At 46.7% G+C, this 25,521-nt stretch overlaps 1 protein-coding gene and 1 pseudogene across 1 annotated transcript in view; one reads left to right on the top strand and one right to left on the bottom strand.

The window, feature by feature from the left end:
* Window positions 1–25,521, top strand: part of RCAN1 (regulator of calcineurin 1) — a 119,217-nt gene that overhangs the window by 19,768 nt on the left and 73,928 nt on the right. The window lies entirely within an intron of this gene.
* Window positions 1,960–2,642, bottom strand: LOC133232880 (chromobox protein homolog 3-like; annotated as a pseudogene).

Raw genomic sequence — 25,521 nt, forward strand, 5'->3', positions numbered from 1 at the left:
TGACTTCTCCACTAAGTCTGGAGAAGTCTGGCTTTGGGGCTGGTGCAGATGTAGAATTTTCAGCTGTGTGGTCTTGCCCTGCAGGGCCAAGGCTCTCTTGTGAGAAGGGCAGGTGCAGTGGGTCAAGGCGTTGTGTCTGGCCTCTCTGCCAGTGGGATCAGAACATCCTTAAACACCTGAGGATGTCTAAGATGCTCCAGCATCCTCAGGAACACTCGTTCTGTGCCCTTTCAGTTCACGTTGTCTTCTGGTCCCATCCTTAAACGACTGTAAACATGGGTGCTTCCAGCATGACAGCAGGGCATTGCTTCTTGCCCCTTGGCTAATATAAACCTTAAGAGAACTCAGGTCCTGCAAGTCAGGGAGGGGGATAAAGAAAGCAGAGCCTTAGAGAAGGCCCTCAACTGGGGACTCCAGGGTAGAGGGAGGACCCTGAGTCTTGAAGGACCCCACGGCCTTGCTCTTGAGGCCCTTGGAATTCTTCCCGCCTCTGCCAGCCTTTTCTTTTCCCTGGGGGTTCCTGGTCAGTCACTCAGGCTCACTTCTGGGGTCCTCCTTAGATGGCCCCTCTAGCCACTCTTCAACAGAGGCAGGAGGGACCCACCCAGGAAGGAACTCTTTAAAAAAAAAAAAATTGTTGACATAGTTGATTTACAGTGATGTGTTAGTTTCAGGTATATAGCAAAGCGAATCATATTATATTATATACAAAGCTATATATATTATATACATACATGGAAGTGGCAGTTTAGTCACTAAGTCATGTCTGACTCTTGCAACCCCATGGACTGTAGCCCACCACACTCCTCTGTCCATGGAATTTCCCAGGCAAGAATCTTGGAGTGGGTTGCCATTTCCTCCTCCAGGCGATCTTCCCGACCCAGAGATCAAACCCCATGTGTCCTATATTACAGGCAGATTCTTTTCTTTTTTTCAGAAAAGTTGGTTCACTCATTTATTCCTGTAGATCGTAAACTGCCAATATTTTAAAACTATCTGATTAGGTTTCCAAGAACAAATCTGAGACATCCCATGTATCACAACCTTTCCTAAATATAGCACAGAGACTTCAGTTTCTTGTAAAACAATGGTTCACCAAAAGGAGCCATCAAGTGTCCATTTAACTAAATTTTGCTTTGCTATATTAAAACATACCAGAATTTTTCTACTTTTTTCATTTGGTTGGGAAGGTTGTTGATAGTGATAAAAATTTCCCTTCCAGGGTTTCTGCATATAAAACTGCATTTATATGCAGATATGGATGCAGATTCTGATAGGGATGCTTTAAAAAATTACCCAATTTAAACTCCTTAATTTGTCTAATTAATTACAAAATTATTTAACTTGAAAGGTTAAGACTTAAATTTTCAATCTAAGTTGAAGTTATTTCTTATATTGCTCAAAATGATGTAATTCCAGAACATGGGCTTATCCATGGTTATGAAAGGCTGTTGTTTAAATATATTTACCAAAACAAAAACCACAACAAAAAATTAACTCCCAAACCATTTACATATGTCTTTTATGTATACACATATAAAAAACTTAGAATGGTCCTCAGGCATATGTGAGTTAAATGCAAATTCTAAATTCTGATTGAGTAATGACTATGGAGATTTCCTCCAACATTTGGAAAAACTGTTCTGTAATGCTGAGGAAATAATATACCATGGTATCAAATTCTTTCCTACTGAAGGAGGCAACTACAGAAAGCTTTTATTTGTTCAAAGTAACCAGTGCTACAGATGGAAAAAACAAAAAACCCAATGTAACTTCCCCAATATTACTTCAAAGCAAACATATCAAACCTGATTTTCATTCAGTTCAGTTCAGTTCAGTCGCTCAGCAGTGTCCGACTCTGCGACCCCATGAATCGCATTAGAATGTAGTTATTTCTTCACACTAATAAATAAAAAAACCAAGACCCACATTTTATACATATATATATATATATATATATATATATATATATATATAAAAGGCAATGCAGACAATTATTGAGCCTCATCTTCTGGACAAGAATGCCAAGTTAGTCTCTCTTCATAAAAAGCAATTACAATTTGAGGACACTTCACATTTGCCTCTTTTGCCAGTACCAAGTCTGCCTCATCAGAATCTTTCCATTTCATGAGGAACATTAATTCTCCATTGCCGTCTGTGGCACCAATTATTCGTTCTGGATCAAGACCTCTGACAAAACCTCTCGGTTTATCAGCAGCATTTCTTTTCTTTGATTTGCTATCATGAGATTCACTGTCAGACAAAGATTTTCTTTTTGTTCCATCTTTTTCTTTACCAGCTTTTTGAGGATTAAATGCTTCAGTTAACTCTGGACAATCTAAATTTTCTTCAGGTTCCCGAATACTGTCTGCATCTGTAAACCCTTCCACTTAAGGAAATACTCCGCCTTCCCGTTCACGACACGGTGGTCCAGTGCTTTTTCTACTACAAATTCTTCAGGTTCTGCCTCTTCAACTATTTTACTCTTTCCATTTTGCTTCTTTCCCATTTTTTGCAATGTAGTTTTGTTGGAGGCCATTTTTTAAATTGCAGACTTGAAGAGCTATTATTCACTGCCTCTGAGCTGCTCCAGGTCCCGGGTCTGCGGTGTCTCCGGCCCTGCGAGCCTCAAGCTCCAATCACACCCGAGGGGCTACAGGTGGATTCTTTACCGCTGAGCCCCCGGGGAAGCCCATACATACACATATATCTACTCTTTTTTTTTTTTTCTTAGATTCTTTTCTCATATAGGCCATTACAGAGTATTGAGTAGCGTTCCCTGTGCTCTACAGCAGGTCCTTATTAGGTACCTCCTTTATTTGTAGTAGTGTGTACGTGTTGATCCCAAATGTTCCAATTTATTTCTCCCTGCCCCTTTACTGGGCTTCCCCCTGGTGGCTCAGACAGTAAAGAGTCGCCTGCAATGTGGGAGACCTGGGTTCGATCTCTGGGTTGGGAAGATCCCCTGGAGAAGGGAAAGGCTACCCACTCCAGTATTCTGACCTGGAGAATTTCATGAACTGTGTATAGTCCATGGGGTCGCAAAGAGTCAGACACAACTGAGCGACTTTCCCTTCACATGTATATATATTATCATCTTAGAAAGGCTTCCCTGGTGGCTCAGCTGGTAAAGAATCCTCCTGCAAATGTGGGAGACCTGGGTTCGATCCCTGGGTTGGGAAGATCCCCCGGAGAAGGGAAAGGCCACCCACTCCAATATTCTGGCCTGGAGAGTTCCATGGACTGTATAGTCTTGGGGTCACTGGAAGGAATTCTCCCCTTTCTCTGGTCATGGTCAGCTTAGCTGTTAAGAGTGCAGGACTGCCTGGGGTCCAGCCCAGCTCTGCCCCTCCTTCCACGAGGCCGGGTCACGCTCCACCCGGTCTGTGCCTCGACTTGCCTGCCTGGAAAATGGGGGTGGTCACCCTCAGGGCCCCTCCCAGGGATCCCAATGAGGAGCGTGTGAGTCCCTAGATGGAGCGAACTCAGAGGGCCTGCCTTGCCAGGACACCCTCCACAGAAAGACATGACAGCTGTCCCCATCCTGAGGGCAGGTGACACCCCCCCAGGCCCGGTCCTCCTCTGCCCCTCAGGGAAGCTCTAGATGCCGACAGATTTGGGGAGCGCTGCCTGGATGTACATGGATGGCTGAACCCCGTGGCTCCTTTCCTGGTTGCATCACACATACAACCCGGCTTGGCAGAGGGGTTGGCTGGTGTATTTGACCGTGGGTCCCAGGCCCCTTGGCGTGGTTTGTCCTGCCCCCATGACCCCCGTTGGAGTTGTTGGGGTGTCAGCTCCTCAGGCGGGAGGAGGGCCTGCCTCCCGGAAGCCTGATCACACCCCCCCCACCATGTTTCTCTTTCTTGGCCCAGGCTTCCATGGTGGCTCCGATGACGGCACCGACCCGCAGAGCCTGGCCCCCACATGCTGGAATTTGTGATGAATACATGGCTTGTGTACACTCATCGCAGAGTCAGTAATTTGCTAAAAGGTCAAACTCAGCTTGATCAGAACACAGCGTATCTAGGATTCTAGTCCTTCTGTGGATGTTGCTACATTTTTTTCCCCCCATGATCAGGGAAAAATCTTGGAGAACTCTCTTAAAATCTGGGTAACTTTTCCTCCCTCTGGGATGATCTTTTCCCCTGCCTCTCAGCACCATCCAGAGAAGGGAAATGGAGCTCCAGTGACTTGAGCTCCACTGTCTATGCAGCACCTACTCTATGCCAATGCCCAGGGCAAGGGGCACACCTGGGGGCGCTGAAGCAAATGCTTGTGTGGTGTGTATTCCATGCCAGGCGCTGTCGTACATGCTTAGCAACATGGATGGATTTCATCCTCACACAGACCCAGGCGGGAGATGCTGTTCTTGTTCCCATTTGATGGATGCAGTTGCTGAGGCCAAGGAGCCTGCTCATCACTGCACAGCTAAGTTGGGGTGGGGGCAGGACTTGAACCCAGAGTCTGGGTTCTTAACCACTCCCCCTTACCCTGACTGCCTGTCCGCTCTGGTTCCTCACTTTGGCTGAAGCCAGCATCCCTGGGTAGTACTCACTTGCTGTGAGTACTTTTTTTGTGTGAAGATGCTGAGGCCTGGAGAGTCAGTGTACAGGCCAGTAGCCTGCCTGGGGTTCGGACACCACACCCAAGGCCCTGACTGCAAAGCCCACTCCTCCCTGGCGCCTAGAGGCTTTGCCAGTCCCAGCCCCTGGACCCTGCCCTCCTGCCCCTTCACATCACCCATCAAGCTGGGTGACTTCAAGGGGCTCCAGGCTCTCCTAAAGGGAGTGCCTCTCTGCTCCTCTATCCCACAGAACATTCTCATATTCTTTCTTTTTTTCTTTAGCCGCATCTCTGACTACAAAATTGTTCTGTCTCCCACACGTGTGTTGGCTGGTCATGTTTCCTCTAGCTTATTTCCTCTGGACAGCTCTTATCGTTTGCCTGTTCAGCTGCTGGACTGTTTGTTTTAGGCAGGCCCACTGTCCGACTCAAGGGTCAGGACCGAAATTCACCTGAGTCCATCAGTTGATACATAACATCTCTGCCCCTCTTCTGGCCTGCAGTGACTCTGAAAACAATCACGTGTCCTTGGCGCTGAGTAAGGGGATGAGAAGGTAGACCATGTCCATCCCCCAGCCATCCAGCCTCAATCAAAAACCAAGGGTAGGAACTTCCCTGGTGGTGCAGTGGTTAAGACTCCATGCTTCTACTGCAGGGAGTGCAGGTTCAATCGCTGGTTGGGGAGCTAAGATTCTGTATTCCACGTGGTGCAGCCAAAAAAAAGGCAACAACAAACAAAAAAACAAGAGTAGAGTGGCAGTGTTTTCCTTGCATGGAGGGCGAGGCTGCACCTGGTTCCTCCTGTCTGGGGCCTGGCATGCAGGAACCTTCCACAGGCATCCATCAAGGGGACAACTGGGCAGCTCCCATGTATTAGATGGGAAGACCCAGGAAAACAGAAACTTCCCAGAACTTCCACAAGAGAGAACACCCACAGCAGTTTTCTTCACGGTTTCCCAGACATTTCCCCATTTCTGTATTCACCGAACCCTATCTCCTGTTCTGAAAACCATGCACACCTGTTCTCTGGGTACATCTCACTGAGGCCCAGTTCCTCCAGTCTCTGGGAGGCTCTGTGTCCATGCCTACAAAACCCACACAGTTATTCCAGTTCAGGCCGCCTCTCCCCGCATCCCTTGTCTAAGAGAAAAGCCAAGTGGGTTCACACACAAGGACCTTCCCATCTATACAAGAGAGCAGTAACACCAGCTTGCTTAGCATCCCTTCAGAACTTCCCTGAAAGGAAGCTCGTGATTTGAGGTTGCTCCTCAGCCCATGTCACCAGCTGAATATTATTCGTAATAAGTGTTTTATAATCTGTGATGATGCATCCAGGGATCTGTCCAGCGAGGGTGAGCTTTGCATGTGGTAAACACAGGTTGTGCCTTGTCCAATAGCCATAGGCACTCTGCAAGCACACAGTTGACGGGTGGAGGGTTCATTCGCTTTCTGTCGAAACACACGAAATCGCCAGTATCTGAGCATTTTTTTTAAATCTAAAATTGTTGATGTCACACCTCCCTCTAGGATCAGGTTTCTCGTATGAAACCGTCTCAGTGACCTTCTCTGAAACTGGAGCAGGATCGAGGTCCTCATATGAAGACCCGGTCCATATAAACTCGAGTTACATTTTATTGAAATCTAGGTGAGGGAAAATTTAGCTCATTTTGGAGAGAAGGCCAGCGCATCCAGCCCTGTCACGTGACTGTGCTTGTGGGCCCCCTGTGTGCCGAAGGCCCCTCTGCTTAGAACCCAGGGCTCGATCCTGTCTTCATGCTCCTGTAAAGTGTGTGCTCAGTCCCTCAGTCTGTCTGACTCTTTCCAGCCCCATGGACGGTAGCCCACCAGGCTCCTCTGTCCACGGGATTCTCCAGGCAAGAATACTGGAGTGGGTTGTCATTTCCTCCTCCAGGGGATCTTACTGGCCCAGAGATCGAACCTGCATCTCCTGCGTTGGCAGGCGGGTTCTTTAACCACTAGGGCCACCAGGGAAGCCGCTCTTCATGCTCCCAGATGCCCTTAAAAGGAGCAGCACCACGGCCCCTTCCCAGGTCTTCCTGGCTCCCAGTCAAGTCAGGCTGGTGAAGTTTTCCTGCGATTAAGACTGACGTTGCCTAGTGATCGCTAAGTGCATAGAAGTCACATAGGAAAAATTGGTCAGGGACAAGACAGCCTCAGCCCAGAGAACGTTCCTACTTGGGATCAGGAAACACAAGGACGAGACGATTGGGTTGGGTTCTGTTCACTTTTTAAGGCTCTGGATGGCCCCAGAAAGACAGCTCAGATAGAAAAAGCTGGTTGGGGATCTGGTGGATGGGTGTGGGAACAAACTGTCCCACTGTGTTGAAAGTGAAGTCGCTCAGTCGTGTCTGACTCTTTGCGACCCCACAGACTGCATCCCATGGGATTCTCCAGACAAGAGTACTGGAGTAGGTTGCAATTTCCTTCTCCAGGGGATCTTCCTGACCCCGGTCTCCTGCACTGCAGGCAGATTCTTTACCATCTGTGCCACCCGCACCCCCCCCAGCATTGTGTTGACCTGCCAACTAATCCTGGAGCTGGGAAAATGGGACTTACCCCTCTCCTACCCCCCACCCCAAATGTTCATCACCTTCTAATGCGGTGTTGCATGCAGAAGAACAGCAGCCTAAAGACTGATCCTTGGGTTTTATCAAATCTTTTTTTAGCCCCTCAATTGGGGGACAGTGCCAGCTGGGTGTGGCCATGTGCTTGGGTATTATCAGTTCAGTTCAGTCACTCAGTTGCAACCCCATGGACTGCAGCACACCAGGCCTCCCTGTCCTTCACCAACTCCTGGAGCTTACTTAAACTCATGTCCATTGAGTCAGTGATGTCATCTAACCATCTCATCCTCTGTCATCCCCTTCTCCTCCCACCTTTAATCTTTCCCTGCATCAGGGTCTTTTCAAATGAGTCAGCTCTTCCTATCAGGTGGCCAAAGTACTGGAATTTCAGCTTCAGCATCAGTCCTTCCAATGAATATTTAGAACTGATCTCCTTTAGGATGGACTGGTTGGATCTCCTTGCTGTCCAAGGGACTCTCAAGAGTCTTTTCCAACACCACAGTTCAAAAGCATCAATTCTTCAGCGCTCAGCTTTCTCTATAGTCCAACTCTCGTATCCATACATGACTACTGGAAAAATCATAGCCTGACTAGATGGACCTTTGTTGGCAAAGCAATGTCTCTGCTTTTTAATATGCTGTCTAGGCTGGTCATAAATTTCCTGCCAAGGAGTAAGTGTCTTAATTTCATGGCTGCAATCAGTATCTGCAGTGATTTGGGAGCCCAAAAAAATAAAGTCAGCCACTGTTTCCCCATCTATTTGCCATGAAGTGATGGGACCGGATGCCATGATCTTAGTTTTCTGAATGTTGAGCTTTAAGCCATCACCCTGCACTAATGAAGGTGGGGCTTCTTGGGGAGGGAAGCCTGTGCTGAGTGGCTGAGCGGGAGAGAGCTACCTGCAGATGGGGCTGGCAGGGGTGGGGTCCTGGCTCCTCCTGACACCCAGGTGCCATGCCAGCCTGGCATTTCGTCCCACCTCCCTCCGTGCCCACCCCGCTCCCTGGCCCCGATAAGCAGCACTTCTCTTCTGGATGAAAGTTGAGACATTTGGGTGAACTGGGTTGTTTTTCTTGGGTTTCCCGACTCCCCATCATTTTTCTTTCATCTGTTGACACAGGAAGATTAGGTCAAGATGATGAGCTCTGAAAGCCTGGCAGAGGGAGCAAGGGGGTCAGAGAGAGGGTTCCCCACTCTTGATGGTATTTTTACATCTAGAATCCTGGTCTGCTGCAGCTTGCTGTGTAAACCACCTGTGTTGTAGTGGGGATGAAGGGGAGCAGGTGGGTTAGATGAGATGGTGGCTTTTTCTACCAACTTGTGTCCACTGAGGGCCATTTGGGTTTTCATTAAAGACCCTGATGCTGGGAAAGATTGAGGGCAGGAGGAGAAGGGGACAACAGAGGATAAGATGGTTGGACGGCATCACCGAGTCAACGGACATGAGTTTGAGTAACTGGGAGTTTGTGATGGACAGGGAGGCCTGGCATGCTGTGCTCCATGGGGTTGTGAAGAGTCGGACACGACTGAGCGAGTGAACTGAACTGACCTGACCTGACCATCGTTAAGATCCAAGTTGTGGGATCTTGAACCCTTTAAGTAGATTAATTAACTGAATTGGAATTCAGCAGCATTTAAATGACTTAAAACTCTGTTTGGTCTCCAAGTAGTTTGTGTTTGAAGCTCAACTTTGATTTCCATCCCTTTCTTCACACCCTCCAGGGTTCCCCTTGTCCCCAGCGTCCAGGGGTGTCCCTGCGTTGACCGGTCCATCTCTGCTGCTCCATGGGTCACCAGGTCTTTGCTCTCGCTCTTCCCTCCTCTTGGAGGAGTTTTCTTCCAGAAAGCACAGCTGGCTTCTCACGTCCTCTGGGTCTTGGCTTACCTGTCATCATCTCAGAGAGCAGGTCCCTGTCCATCCTATTTCAACTGCACAACCCCCGGCCCTGCACATCTTCTGTTCCCCTCACTTGGTTTTCTTTTGTCCTGCTTCTCACACGCCATGTGTCTTGCTTATTATTTATCATCTACTTCTTCCTACCTGCCTGTGAACTGCGCGTGGATGGAGGTTTGTTTCAGGTGGTTCACCACTATGTCTGTGTCCCTTGCTCCTAGAGAGCTGTGCAAGGTACACTGTAGGTGCCTACATCAGTCCATATCAAATGAGGAAAGGAATCCTCCAGACAGATTTCCTCTGCCTGGTGTCGGCTGGGCAGCGTCCAGGAGGTAAGCCCTGGGCTCGACTCACTATTGATACCCTGCGCATCGTAAGGAGCTTCCCTGGTGGCTCAGATGGTGAAAGGTCTTCCTGAAATGCAGGAGACCTGGGTTCAATCCCTTGGTTGGTAAGATCCCCTGGAGGAGGGAATGGCAGCCCACTCCAGTATTCTTGCCTGGAAAATCCCATGGACAGAGGAGCCTGATGGGCTACAGTCCATGGGGTCGCAAAGAGTCGGACACGACTGAGCAACTTCACTTTCACTTGTTCATAAGGAGATAGCTTCTGTGTGTCCTGGTTTCTTCTTCTGAGCCTGCACAGGTGTCACCTGGACACACATTGTAAGCATGTAGCTTGATGAGTTTTTTACTAAATAAGCAAATCTTTATCATCACCTCCCACCCAGATCATAAGAAAGAATATTATTGTGCCCAGAAATTTCTAGACCATCCAAATCCAATGGTCCTGATCACTGTATTACACAGCTGTAATTGGCTAGATAGGCTTTATGTCCTCATGAGGACTCAGTTTTTCTTATCCATGAGGTTCCTAGCTTCTCAAGTGTAGGAGATGAGGCCTCTGGTCCTTTTGTAACCCTCCTCGAGGACTTGCCCACAGGGACAGACCAGCCTTAGGCCCTGGCTCTGCCATTGGAGGAAGCGTTGGCTAAAATCCTGTGGTCCTGGCACACCAGAATGCTTTCGGGTACTAGGTACTGGTCAGATGCTGGGTAGGAGGAGGTTTGTTAACCTGATAAAGCATGTGTCAGGAAAATGTGGAGAAAAGACTCCGTTGAAGGGTACAGTTTAGAAAGGGAATTGAGAACATTTTTCCTGGGTTTGAGTTCTCAGCCTCTTTTAGATCAGAGTCCTCAGGTTGCTCTCCTGTGTGGCGTGCTCATCAGACATTCATTTATTCATTCGCCCAGCCAATATTTTCTCAACTCTTCTGGCCATGTCCTCAGACCCAAGGGAAAACTGAGCCATGCTTTGGCCATCAGGGGATGGACCTTTGCATGGCAGAGACAGCTCATCTTTTTTATTTATTAAGTATTCTAAAAGTCATTTATTTGGCTGTATCAGTTCTCAGTTGCATCATGCAGGATCGTTCATTGTAGCGCACGGGTTCTCTCACTGTGGCTGGAGGCTTCAGAGCACGCAGGCACAGTAGTTGTGGCGCATGGGCTTAGTTGCTCCACTGCATGTAGGATCTTAGTTCCCTGACCAGGGGTCGAACCTGCGTCCTCTGCATCTCAAGGCGGATTCTTAACCATTGGACTACCAGGGGAAGTCCTCAGATAATTTTAAAATGTCTTGGTTATAGATTATGAATTCTGCTACAAGTAAAGCAAATGGGGAGCTGTGAGGAGCAGGGACAGGAAGGATTTAATGGGGGCCCAGAAAGTTCTCTGAGGAGATGACGTCTAAACTGAGGTCTGAGGGTGCAAATAGTTCCAGGCAGGGGGGTGGCCGGTGTGGAGGCCTCAGCAGAAAGAACAGGGGACCTTCACACAGGAAGCGGGTGTGAACAGAAAGTGGTAAGCAAAGGAAAATGGTTAAGTATTGAAATCCTGAATACTCATTGGAAGGACTGATGCTGAAGCTGAATCTCCAATACTTTGGCCACTTGATGAAAAGAGCCAACTCATTAAAAAAGGCCCTGATGCTGGAGGATTGAAGGTGGGAGGAGAAGGGGACGACAGAGGATGAGATGGTTGGGTGGATCACCGACTCAATTTACATGAGTTTAAGCAAGCTCTGGGAGTTGGTGATGGACAGGGAAGCCTGGCTTGCTGCAATCCATGGGGTCGCAAATAGTCGGACACAACTGAGCCATTGAACAACAGAGTATTGAAAAGTGTTTGCTGGACTTCTGTATTATTTAGGGCTCTGCAGAGAAGCAGAACTCAGAGGAGAGATCAGTATCTATAGGAAGACCTCAGACAGTGTGGGTCCCATTCCAGACCCTTAGATGTAAAGTGAATTATTGCAGTAAAGCAAGTCACATGAATGTTTTGGTTTCCTGGAGCATGTAAAAGTAATGTTCACATTTCTTTGTAGTGGTAATAATGGTAATAACCGTGCAATACCATTATATCTAAAAAAAAATCATACCCTAATGAAAAAATACTTTTTTGCTAAAAAATGCTAACCATCATCTGAGCCTTTGGTAAATCATAGTTGTAACAATGCAGGTCACCCATCACAGATACTATAACAAACATAATAATAATGAAAAGTTGGCAATATTTCAAGAATTCCCAAAATGTGACACAGAGACACAAAGTGGGCAAATGCTGTTGGAAAAATGGCACCAGTAGCTTGCTGAAGGCAGGGCTGCCACAAACCTGCCATTTCTGAAAAAGTGCTGTGCTGTGCTGAGGAGCTCAGTCTTGTCCCGTTCTTTGTGACCCTGTGGACTGTAGCCCGCCAGGCTCCTCTGTCCACCGGATTCTCCAGGCAAGCATACTGGAGTGAATTGCCATGCCCTCCTCCAGGGGACCTTCGTGACCCAGGGATCAAACCCAGGTCTCCTGCATTGCAGGCGGATTCTTTACCATCTTAGCCACCAGAGAAGCCCTCCCCCCACAAAAAAAAAAGTGCAGTCGCTTCAACGTGAAGTAAAATGAGGTCTCCCTGCTCCTGTATGTAGCTTATGTCTGTATGTGAATAGAAGCAAACTAATTTGCATATTCATAGTTATAGCTACTGCTGCTGCAAAGTCGCTTCAGTCGTGTCCGACTCTGTGCGACCCCATAGACTGCAGCCCACCAGGCTCCCCCATCCCTGGGATTCTCCAGGCAAGAACACTGGAGTAGGTTGCCATTTCCTTCTCCAATGCATGAAACTGAAAAGTGAAAGTGAAGCCACTCAGTCATGTCCAACTCTTAGCAACCCCATGGACTGCAGCCTACTAGGCTCCTCTGTCCATGGGATTTTCAAGGCAAGAGTACTGTAGTGCATTGCCATTGCCTTCTCCATAGTTATAGCTAGCCATGCCCAGATGTCAACTCCACAGAGAGCTTCCTTGAATCTCTAGGTAAAGCAGCACACAGTCCCCCTGCCCCTTCCCATCTGTCCTCACAGTTGTCTTCAAACAACTGTATAAGAGTCTAAACCATTGCCCTTTCAGCTCACACCACTGGTATTCACTAAAGGCATATCAAAGCATGACCCTCAGATAAGACCTAATGTCACATATCTACACGAGGCTCTGGGGACTCATGCTTGGTGTGTGTTTGATTTTTGTCATTGGCATTCCGGATGCTCTTATGAAGTCTCTGGTGAAAGTTGGGCTTAGAAATCATAGAGGTTTCTTTTCAAAACAGACTATCCCCAGGCAGGCAGGTACTTGCTTCTGCAGTGGTTTGAGGAAGCTTGGCCTATGAGCATTTTTAAAAATTTCTAAGCACATGATCCAAAGCTAAAAACAACTTATGATCTTTTCAGTATTTACCTCCTCTGGGCTGATGTCCTCTGCATCCTTTGTAATTTTCCCCCTGCCTGTCCCTAATTACGCCAGCTCACCTAGCAATTTGATGAACATCTTAACGGGTGTTCATATCAACGGGATTATATTTCGTAGGGGAATGTAATTTTCCACTGCAGTCAGTGATGAAAGAAGAGGAGGTCAGTAAAAGAAAACCTTTTACAAGAAGGATGTATTTGAGGAGTTTTTCAGAAGAACACACTATAATTATGAAGTTTTATTTTTACTGAGTATAATTTTTTTAAAAAAACAATGTCTGTTTTCTTAGATTTGGTAGAAGCATCAGGAAAGAGAAATACTTTTGGTATTGAAAGGCTTGTTTTTCATCATTATTTTGCTGTGAGGTTTTTTTGGTGCATTCATCCTGAACAAGAGAGACATTTGGGATATTTCAGGCTAACTGAGTTTCTGATTTCTCTTTAGGTTCTTAATGTCCTCTGAGAGCCCAGCAGGGATATAAATTGAGATTTCTTGAAATAAGGTATGACTTTTCTATGTCTAGAATTTGTGCAAAGGTGATGTTGCTCAGTTGCTGAGTCATGTCTGACTCTTTTCGACCCCATGGACTGTAGCATGCCAGCCTTCCCTGTCCTTCACCCACTCCCAGAGTTTACTCAAACTCATGTCCATTCAGTCGGTGACACCATCCAACCATCTCATCCTGTCGTCCCCTTCTCCTCCTGCTCTCAATCTTTCCCAGCATCAGGGTCTTTTCCAATGAGTCGGCTCTTCACATCAGGTGGCCCAAGTGTTGGAGCTTCAGCTTCAGCATCAGTCCTTCCAATGAATATTCAGGACTGATTTCCTTTAGGATTCACTGGTTTGATCTCCTTGCAGTCCAAGGGACTCTCAAGGGTCTTCTCCAACACCACAATTGAATAACATCAATTCTTCGGTGCTCAGCCTCCTTTACAGTCCAACTCTCACATCCATAAGTGACTACTGGAAAAACCATAACTTTGACTAGACGGACCTTTGTCGGCAAAGTGATGTGCCTGCTTTCTAACATACTGTCTAGGTTTGTCATAGCTTTTCTTCCAAGGAGCATGTGTCTTTTTTCATGGCTGCAGTCACCATCTGCAGTGATTTTGGAGCCCAAATATAGTCTGTAACTGTTTCCATGTTTTCCCCATCTATTTGCCATGAAGTCATGGGACTGGATACCATGATCTTCGTTTTTTGAATGTTGAGTTTTAAGCCAGCTTTTTCACTTGGCAAAGGTGAAACTCAATAAACTGTTGCCTGGGGGTGGGCAGCAGGCTGGGCATTCCAGAGGATTCTTGCAAGCTGTCTCAGAGCAGCCCTGTCCTTGGGAATCCATACAGGAGCTGGGGCCACTGCCCCCCTCAGCAGGAAGTTCAAAGAAAAGTTGTCCTGAGGTAATTGGGAATAAACAGGTAGCTCTTGGTTAGACTTCTTAATCTATTTAGCTTTGTGTGTGTATGTGTACTTGTTTTGTTTGTTTGTTTGCACCAAGCCCCATGCAAGATCTTAGTTCCCCGACCAGGGATCGAACCTGTGACCCCCGCAGTAGAAGTTCAGAGTCTTAACTCCTAGTTAAGTCCCTGGGAAGTCCCTGTAGTTTGGTTTTTTAATAGTCAGCCTTCAGGTCTCCACAGTGGCTGACCCGGTCACTGTCTATAAAGTGTGGTTAAGTTTATCAACCTACAGAGATTCAAACAACACAGAGGCTCTGGGTATTTGCCAGGGCTGCTGTATCCAAGTGCCACAGACTAGGCAGCTTAAACAATAGGCGCTTACTGTCTCACAGCTCTGGAAGCCGGAAGTCCAAGCTCAAGGTGCCAGCAGCTTTGGTTTCTCCCGAGGACGCTCTCCGTGGCTTGTAGATGGCTGTACCTTCACATGGCTTGGCCTTGTGCATGGTCTGTGTCCTAATTTCCTCTTCTGATAAGGACACCAGTCAGATTGGGTTAGGGCCCACCCCAAAGGTCTCATTTTACCATAATTACCTCTTTAAAGGCCCTATCTCCAAAGATAGTTACATTCAGAGGTACTGGGAGTTAAGATTTCAACATATGAATCTGGGAGGTAAGTCACAGTTGAGCCAATAACGCTATTAGTGTGTGTGTGTGTGTGTGTGTGTATGTATATTTCCCCGATGACTAAGTGGTAAAGAATCAGCCGGCAACGCAGGAGACACAAGAGATGAGGGTTCGCTCCCTGGGTCAGGAAGATCCTCTGGAGAAGGAAATGGCAACCTGCTCCAGTATTCTTGCCTGGAAAATTCCATGGGCAGAGGAGCTTGGTGGGCTACTGTCCATGGGGTCGCAAAGACTTGGACACGACTGAGCAACTAAGCACCCACACACACTGTTATTGTAATCTTCAGTCTCCAGCTGAAACAGAGAGTAGGATGGTGGTTGGAGGCTGTGGAAGAAATGGGGAGATGTTGGTCAAATGTACACACTTTCAGTTATGAGATGAGTGAGTTCTGGGGACCTAACGCACAGGATGGTGACTGTGGTTGATACTCCTGTATTTTTTGAAATGTGCTAAGAAAGTAGACCTTAAGTGTTCTCATCAAACACATGAAAGGGGAGAGGGTAACTCTGTGACGTGATGGATGTGTTAACAGACTTCATTTTCAGTGATCTTTGTCACGTGTAACGGGATTGCCATCTGGGAACGACTGCTCATTTTCTTTGGGGCTCTTGGCTTCTAGGTTCAGAATTTAGCAACTGGCGAGAATCGGGGGAGAAGCAGGGACTGGCAGGGGAGGGAATTTCCTCTTTCCTCCTCTTCCTGATTGTTCCTCTTATTTTTCTTTTTCCTTTTGAGGAAACTTTTCAAGTAAGAGAGAAGAAGGGGGTATCCTTTCTCAGATTGACAAGATCTTTTAAGGGGTGATACCAATGCATCTTTTGACTTTCCGAGATATTCATTTTTATTTCGTTCTGTTTTTAAGAAGTCTTTATTCCCTGCCTCCCTTGCTCCACCCCAGTCCCGAGCTCTCCGAGCAGAGGCAGTTGGGATCCTAGAAACAGCACCCTGATTTGAGTGGGACGTTAAAACCACCGGCACCTTTCAGTTCTAAGATGCTCTGACGAAATGGTGAAAGTGTTAGTCGCTCAGTCGTGTCCGACTCTTTGCAACCCTGTGGACTGTAGCCCACCAGGCTTCTCTGTCCATGGAATTCTCCAGGCAAGAATACTGGAGTGGATTGCCATTTCCTCCTCCAGGGGACCTTCCAGGCCCAGGGATCGAACTTGGGTTCTCCTGCACTGCAGGCAGATTCTTTACCGTCTGAGCCACCAGGGCAGCCTGACAAAATGACATGGGAGGCACAAACACACTGGTTCCTTAGACTCTCCAGCCCGGGTGCATGTCTAGTTGCTGTTTCCCACAGAGACCGAGACAACTCTGGGAGAGCTCTAGGACAAGATGTCTCTAGAAGGGTCGAGAACTCCAGACTCACTGCTCAGCGTTTTTTTTTTTTTTTTCCTCTGTCCTTCTAGTACTGGCTTAAAAGCTGTATTTGAAGTTCTAGCCTAACACTCCCCTCCGTCCTCCTTCCCTGTCCTGTTCACAAATGTCCCCTGTGTCGCTGGCCTTTCTCTGCTCTTCCATGGCTCACAGTGATGTTTTAGACCCGGGTAAAGGTGATGCTAGCAGGGTGGTGGGAAGCTCCCAGGTCTCAGGCTTCAGACCCAAAAGGTCAAGGCTTGGGGGTCTCTGCTCTGTACAACCTCAGTCAAGACATTTAGTCTCTGTGCGGTTGGATTCTCTCATCTGTTGTTCAGTTGCTCAGTCGTGTCCGACTCTTTGCAGCACCATGGACTTGCAGCATGCCAGGTTTCCCTGTCCTTCACCATCTCCCAGAGTTTGCTCAAACTCATATCCATCGAGTTGGTGATGCCATCCAACCATCTCATCCTGTCATCTGCTTCTCCTCCCACCTTCAATCTTTCCCAGCATCAGGGTCTTTTCCAATGAGTCGGCTCTTCCCATCAGGTGGCCAGAGTGTTGGAGCTTCAGTTTCAGCACCAGTTCTTCCAATGAATATTCAGTGAAAGTGAAAGTCATTCAGTGGTGTCCGACTCTTTGCGACCCCATGGACTATATAGTCTATGGAATTCTCCAGGCCACAATACTGGAGTGGGTAGCCTTTCCCTTCTCCAGTAAATATTCAGGGAGTGGGGCAAATACATTACATCTCTTAGGATCACAGTGAGGCTCTCACAATGGTGAGCGGCCTTAGAGAAGACTCCAGAGCCTAGCTGGGTGCTTGGGACCATGAGGAGCACAGGCGGTCACCCTCATCCCCACCCTGCACCCCTCACCTCCCCGACCTCAGTTGTTGGGAGCTCGCCCCCTGCCCCCGCTGCCTGCCTTTGCAAGCGCTGTCCCTCCAGCTGCCTCGAGCCGCAGCCCATAATTCCTGCAGCCCAGGAGGACGTGTCTGGATGGGAGCCCGTCAAGTGAGCTGCAGTGATATTTGAACATGAGCCCCGATCTGATTATTCCTCAGTCATTCAACCCCAGGCAAGAATGGATTCATACTTTCCACTGCCGCCTGCGCCAGCCGGTTTCCATATCAGCTGGAGCCTCAAGAAGACGGAAGGACACGCTGTCATTCTTTCCATCCCCGCTGACCCGGCCTGCTGTCGGGGCGAATGCCAGCACGTTTGGCCAGAGGAAGTTGCATCTGCTGACCCGGGTCGGGCTGACCGGCCCCCACCGTGTCCAGCACACTTAAAGAGAGATAAGCTATCTCTGGTTGTTCTAAAGCTGGACTCTGCCTTACCTGGGAAATGATCAAGGCCTTCTCCTTGCTCCTTGGGAATTCTCAGTCAGGAGCTTTCATTTTGAGCCATCGACACTTTGGGTCTGACAATAATGCAATGTGACATTTCACCCTATGTCCTGTGGTGTTAGTTGTAAAGAATGAGCTTGATAGCAAATTCCATATGGATTCTTCCCAAGAGCCCTGGGAGATAGATGGATGACTGTTATTTCTATCTTACAGAGTAGAAAGGCAGTTTAAAAGGAAAAAAAAAAAGGGAAAAAACATTCTCCTGCTTGCTCGGGGTCATCACTGCAAACCAGTAGGCCCGAGTGGAATTAGAGTTTACAGCCCTGGACTTGCCAAACCCTCACCTTCCTGCTCCGAGCCCAGGGACATTCATTGCGGACATTCTATTTCAGTTTTAGAAAATTTCTTCAAGGGAAATGAGAGATGGGTCTATTTTAGGACCCCTGATTAAATTTCATTTCATTCCATTTTCTGAAAAGCAAAGAGTTATTCATCGGCAAGCATTAAGCGACATCTGAGTAATGCAAGACCACTGTTAGGCCTGGGGTCACGGTTGTTGAATTGGTCATGAGCATTTGTTAAATATATGCATTGAGTCATATGTTTTAAGAGCTGGGAGGGACTTGGTAATCATCTAATCCACTGGCTTCCAAATCAGGCTGCTTGCTAGAATCATCTAGAGGGCTTATCAAACATAGAGATGCCCCAGAACTACTCAGGGCCTGGGTCAGTAACTTGCCCTCTGTCTTTAGCACTGAATTTCTTATGCTTGTCTATTTTTTTCTTTTCTTTTTTTTTTTTACTTTTTTGCTGCACCTTGAGGCATACAGGATCTTAATTCCTCAACCAGGGATCCACCCTGAGCCCTCCTGGACCCCCAGCGAAGTCCCAGCACTGCGTTTCTAACAAACTCCCCAAGTGCTTCCTAAACAGCCAGCCTGAAAGTCACTAAAGAACCCACCTTTGAGAATCACTGAGTACAAATCTTTCTTTTTCGCATTTGCCTGTTTATTTTTCTGCTCATCTGTTTTTGCTGTCCTTCAGGTAAGGAATCCAGGGCCCAAAAGCTAAGCAACCTTGCTTGGGGTCACACGACTAGGCAACTGTCAGAGTTGGGACTGGAAACCCTGTTGTGTCATCCCCAGGGCATGAGCATAAACGTGGCCCGACAGCATGGCTTGCCCAGGGCAGGTGGCCAGGGTACTGTCTGCAGAGCCACCCGGACCTCTTCTGGTGACATGTGCCCAGGCTCCTGCAGAGTCACTCTGGCCAGGACAGGCCTCTCAGAGGACTCAGTGGGTTCAGGAGATTCCTCCCCATCCCTCTAGGAGCGTTGCTTGTGGGGCTGTCCAGAAAGCCTTCTCTGTCTCCTGGCAAGCCCACCTCCCTACGGCTCAGACGGGACCCACCAAGACCAGAGCAGGTGCCGGGGCTTCGCCTGGAAACAGAGCTGGTCTGCCCAGTTCACCTGCTGCCCTGTGATAGCAGCCTGCCTGGGAACCCTCCTGTTACACAGTCCGTTCACCTGTCATAGACCATGAGTATCACTTTTTGGTGGCTTCCATTATATGGCCCATTTTATTTTATTAAAAACTTTTTTTCTTCCAATTTTTTTAAAATAGATAGATCTACATTTTTATTTTCTCATGGTGTTTAATTCTACCAAAGCCCATTTCCATAAATAATTAAGACCTAGCTGTCTATGATGGTGAGATTATTAAAAATCATCAATATACATTATTAGGTTGTCTTTCCCACACTTTTTAAAAATAATTAAATGCATTTATTTTAAACTGAAGGATAATTGCTTTACAATATTGTGTTGGTGTCTGCCAAACATCAACATCAATCAGCCACAGGTATATACCTATGTCCCCTCCCTCCCACCTCCCTCACCATCCCACCCCTCTAGGTTGTTCCAGAGCCCTGGTTTGAGTTCCCTCTCTATTTTGTTGAGATGTAATTGGCACACAGCACTGTCTTAAGTTTCAGCTGTACAGCATCATGATTTGACTTAATACATCATGACATGATCACCAGAATGTTTAGTGACCATCCATCATCTCATACAGATACAAAATAAAAGAAAAAAAAATATTTTTTCCCCCTTGTGATGAGAACTCTTAGGATTTACTCTTCATATATAACACGAGACAGTATGGATTATATTAATCATGTTGTGCATTGCATTGTACTTGAAATGGCCCACGTGTAAATGATTGTCCAGGAGACTTCAGATAGGGCGCTGGCTATCTAATTGCTTTTTTGGCTCAGTGGAGAGGTGATAAGAATACATAGTGTGGTCTGTCTCAGATTTCTAGGGGGTCTGGCTAATTGTTACTCACAGCAGGAGACCTCCTAACCTATGATGTAATACATTTCTTAATTTCCTCCTGCAAGAGAATTCTGATGTCTTTCTCCCATCCCTCTTCCTTCCTGGAGTTTCTCAATCTAATATTCTAACTTATTTCCAGATCAAATCAGTGCAGTTCAGTTCAGTTGCTCAGTTGTGTCCGACTCTTTGAGACCCCATGGACTGCAGCACACCAGGCTTCCCTGTCCATCACCAACTCCTGAGGTTGACTCGAACTCATGTCCATTGAGTCGGTGATGCCATCCAACCATCTCATCCTCTGTCATCCCCTTCTCCCTCCTTCAATCTTTCCCAGCATCAGGGTCTTTTCAGATGAGTCAGTTCTTCGCATCAGGTGGCCAAAGTATTGGAGTTTCAGCTTCAGCATCAGTCCTTCCAATGAGTATTCAGGACTGATTTCCTTTAGGATGGACTGGTTGGGTCTCCTTATAGTCCAAGGGACTCTCAAGAGTCTTCTCCAACACCACAGTTCAAAAGCATCAATTCTTTGGTGCTCAGCTTTCTTTGTAGTCCAACTCTCACGTTCATATATGACTACTGGAAAAACCATAGCTCTGACTAGATGGACCTTTGTTGGTAAAGTAATGTCTCTGCTTTTGAATATGCTGTCTAGGTTGGTCATAACTTTTCTTCCAAGGAGCAAGTGTCTTAATTTCATGGCTGCAGTTACCATCTGCAGTGATTTTGGAGCCAAAAATATAAAGTCCGTCACTGTTTCCATTGCTTCCCCATCTATTTGCCATGAAGTGATGGGACCGCATGCCGTGATCTTAGTTTTCTGAATGTTGAGTGTTAAGCCAACTTTTTCACTCTCCTCTTTCACTTTCATCAAGAGGCTCTTTAGTTCTTGTTCACTTTCTGCCATAAGGGTGGTGTCATCTGCGTATCTGAGGTTATTGATATTTCTCCCGGCAAACTTGATTCCAGCTTGTGCTTCATCCAACCCAGTGTTTCTCATGATATAAGTTAAATAAGCAGGGTGACAATATACAGCCTTGACGTACTCCTTTCCCTATTAGGGGGAAATTTATTTTCCAGATGGTACTCATTTAACATGGATTCCAGTATGATGTCCATATTGAGCTTACCTAAATTATATATATATTGAGGAGGGAGGATCATGAGGTAAGTAGACAGAGAGATACAGGGTCAAGGGCAATGTGAAATTGTCTGTTTCCACCGCACACATCTTTTTTTTATTTTTGGTGTCTCTTTATTCCCATCCAGATATAAATGCATTTTTTCTGTTTAATTAAGAGGAAACATGTCAGTATATGTTCATAACAAAAGAGTCCAAGGTGTAGGAACCATGTGACCTGAACTCTATCCTTACCACTGTGTGAGCTTAGTGCCAACTCTCAGTTAGCCTTTGCCCCTGCCCTTCTCTGGATTTTAAATTCTCCATATGTGGCATGAATGGCTAACTAAGCAACTGCTAAGATTTCCTTCTACTCTAGCATTTGATAGTTGCATCTCTCTAATGATGCAGACAACACTGCAAAAAGAAAACCACACACACTTTCAATTCCCATTCAATTGTAAAAAGAAAATTGCCCATTCCAGTAATAAGACAATGAAATCAAATCCAGAGATATGTTTACAATTGTCTGTTGGAAATTGCCAACTCAAATGTCTACAGGTGACAAGCTTGCATATAAATAGGTGAAGCCAACCATGAACAAGCATTTTTAGGGACCAAGGAGCACATGCCCTGTCTAAAGAAGGCGACTTAGCTCTGGTCTCCTGCAGGAATGCAAGTCGCTTTGTCATCCAAGAGAAGTCAGAAATCCAGACTTTTCTGTTCAGTTTCCTGATATTTAAATCTCCACAGCATACATCTTACTCTTCTGCCTCTTTGAATCCTCAGCTCCATGTTGGTTGTCCTCAGCACTCTGACCTTAGCTGGCTCAGCTTCCTTACCCTACTTGCCACTCCTGGTGGTCTGCTCATTGGTATGTCTGGACCTGTCTGGAGGGCTGCAGACCAGGCTTGCCACCTTCCTAGGGGACCTTCCACTCCAACACTCCCAGACATTTCAAGCTCTATGGGTCCGAACCTTGTTCACGGTCTTTACTCCTGAACTTACCACCTCTCCTTGGTTCCCTCCCAACCACTCAGTTGTTTGAGCCAGCAACAGGAAAAATGCTTCCGCCTTTTCTTTCATCGTCGTTTATTCAGCCAGAAGGTTTGTAGATTTCACATCTCAACATGCTTTCCATCTGTTTCCACTTTCCCATTCTACCTGCAAACTGTCTTGGTTTTCAGAACACCTCTTGCCTTAGTTACTGCATCAGCCTCCTACCTGGGTTGGCACTACCAGGTGGCACTAGTGGTAAAGAACCCACCTGCCAATGCAGGAGACATAAGATATGTGGGTTTGATCCCTGGGTCAGGAAGATTTCCTGGAGAAGGGAATGGCTACCCACTCCAGCATTCTTGCCTGGAGAATCCCATGGACAGAGGAGCTTGGCAGACAACAGTCCATGGGCTCACACAGAGTTGGGTATGACAGAGTGACTTAGCATGCACACACAACCTCCTATCTAGCCTTCCTGTCCTGCTCCAGCAACCTCCAGTCTACCTCTGGTCTGTTTCCCAAGGGCTTGTTCTAAGACCCATTCCATCATCTCTTTTTTTTTTTTTTTCATCTGCTTTTACCAACTCTTCTACACTTACTGGGCTTCCCTGGTAGCTCAAATGGTAAAGAATCTGCTTGCAATGCGGGAGACCTGGGTTCGATCCCTGGGGTCGGAAAGATCCCCTGGAGAAGGAAAATGGCAGCCCACTCCAGTATTCTTGCCTGGAGAATCCCCATGGACAGAGGAGCCTGGTGGCTACAGACCATGGAGATCGCAAAGAGTCAGACACGACTGAGCAACTAAGCACAGCACAGCACATTTTGTTGTCGGTCAGTTGCTCAGTCATGTCCAACTCTTTGGGACCCCATGGATATATATATTGTTTATATATATATATTGTTTTTCAGATTCTTTTCCCATATATGATATTACAGATCATTGAGTAGCATTTCCTGTGCTATACAGTAGATTCTTGTTGATTATCTAATTTCTATATAGTAGTTAATGTTAATCTCAACCTCCTAATTTATCCCTCCTCCCCCCACCTTCCGCCGCCTTTCCCGTTTGGTAACCATAGGTTTGTTTTCTAAACCTGAGTTGTTTCTCTTTTGTAAATAAGATAATTTGTATCATTTTTTAAGATTACACATAAAAGTGATATCATGTGATATTTGTCTTTGTCTGTCTGACTGCAGGGTTCACTCTTGGTGTTGTACACTCTATTGTTCGGTTGCTAAGACATGTCCAGCTGTTTGCAACCCCATGGGACTGCAGCACTCCAGGATCCTCTGTCCTTCACCATCTCCTGGAGTTTGCTCAGATTCATGTCCATTGGGTCAGTGATGCTGTCTAACCATCTCATTCTCTATAGCCCCCTTCTCCTCCTGCCCTCAATCTTTCCCATCATCAGGATCTTTTCCAATGAGCTGACTCTTTGCATCAGGTGGCCAAAGTATTGGAGATTCAGCTTCAGCATCAGTCCTTCCAGTGAATATTCAGTGTTGATTTCCTTTATGATTGCCTGGTGTGATCTCCTTGCAGTCCAAGGGACTCTCAAGAGTCTTCTCCAGCACCACAATTCGAAAGCATCACTTCTTCAGCGTTTGGTGTTCTTTACAGTCCAACTCTCAGATCTGTACGAAACTACTGGAAAAACCATAGCTTTACTATGTGGACTTTTGTCGGCAAAGTGATGTCTGTGCTTTTTAATATGCTGTCTAGGTTTGCCATAGCTTTCCTTCCAAAGAGCAAACGTCTTTTAGTTTCATGGCTGCAGTCATTCTATGAATTTGGACAAATGGATAATGATGTGTATCCACCATGATGGTATCATATAGAGTAGTCTCACTCCCTAAAAATCCTCTGTGCTCTGCTTATTCCTCCCAAATAGGCTTTCTCCTCCCAAGTAACCTCTGATCTTCTTAACAAAGAAACTGCCTAGCATTGCCAGTGCCTAGCACAGTTTCCTGCCATGTTGTGTATTATTAACAAGTATTTGACAAATGAATGAGTGTTAACAAGTCACTTAAAAACTGAGTCATAGAAGTGACCCAAAAGGGAAAGCATGGTTCATTAAGTATCTCTGCATTGTCTTCTCCCACGATGCTCTTGAGTATGATAAAAAATCATCCAACTGCAGTAGATTTCCTGCCGAGCAGCAATTAGACTTCATGGAAATCTGCCCAGTTTAAATTTTAAAACATTCATGTGCATTTACCAAAACATGCAGATTTCTTTAGTGTTTCTGCATTATTCTCAAGCTGCCCTAATGTCTTTCTTCTAAAGATGATACTTGCTGGCTGGTTTGGGTTTTGTTTGTAATAAAATGTATTATTCTTCCTTTAAAAGGAAGGCTCAGTTTAAGAGCACAAAAGGCAGTCAGAGACAGAGTTAAAGTAAGAAGACTGAACCCCTAACAGCCGCCCACCCGCTGCCACTCTCTGATTTGGAACTGGATGGTGGCCCAGGGGCTCTTTTTCTCCTTGTCACGGGCTTGTCTGGAAGGTGGCCAGACCCCTGCCCTTGGAGAGGCCCTGTTGCTGGAAAGAACAGGTCAGGGAGAGGGCACGGTTGAGGCTAGGGGTGCACATGTGAGCCTGCGGAGCTTGTGGTCTTGGGCATCATCCTTCTCGGACAAAAGTGGTGCAGAAGGAGGAACACTGAGCAACAGAAGGAAGAACCTGGGGCCATGTACTCGAAATCATGTTTTTTATCTTTGGGTGATTCCTAGGGATGTCTGGGCTTCCCTTGTGGCTCAGCTGGTAAAGAATCCTCCTTCAACGCAGGACACCTGGGTTCGATCCCTGGGCTGGGAAGATCCCCTGGAGAAGGGAAAGGCTGCCCACTCCAGTATTCTGGCCTGGAGAATTCCATGTACTGTATAGTCCATGGAGTCGCAAAGAGCTGGACACGACTGAGCGACTTTCACTTTCCCTGTGGATGTCTACGCTGCTGAGTTCATGGACATGAATCAAAGTCTTCCTCAAGCTCTCCTACACATTCTGTTTTTTCTCCTCTAGTCATCCCATCTGGGATGCAGGATTGTGGAAATGTCTGGAGGGCCTTGGCTCACTCACTCACCCAAAATAACCAAGACTTAACCATCGCCAAGAGCGCCGTGGAGAAAACCGCAGCTCAGGTGCTATACAAGCCTTGTAGGGCCAATTCAAGTCCTCTGAGCTTGTTTCTTCACCAGTAAAGCAGACCTCAGAGAACTGTCCCAAGGATGAGTGAGCTGGCTCATTTGAGGGTCACATAGTGGCTGCTGTCTCATCTACTCTTCTGGGTCTCAGTTAGTGATTTTGGGGGGCATGTCCTGGGTTCATGGAGTTATGCTTTGTTGTTTTTCAGTCACTCAGCTGTGTCTGACTGTTTGCAACCCCATGGACTGCAGCACGCCGGGCTTCCCTGTCCTTCATTATCTCCTGGAGATTGCT

The sequence above is a fragment of the Bos javanicus genome, chromosome 1, assembly GCF_032452875.1.
Source record: "Bos javanicus breed banteng chromosome 1, ARS-OSU_banteng_1.0, whole genome shotgun sequence".
In the NCBI taxonomy this organism is placed as follows: domain Eukaryota; kingdom Metazoa; phylum Chordata; class Mammalia; order Artiodactyla; family Bovidae; genus Bos; species Bos javanicus.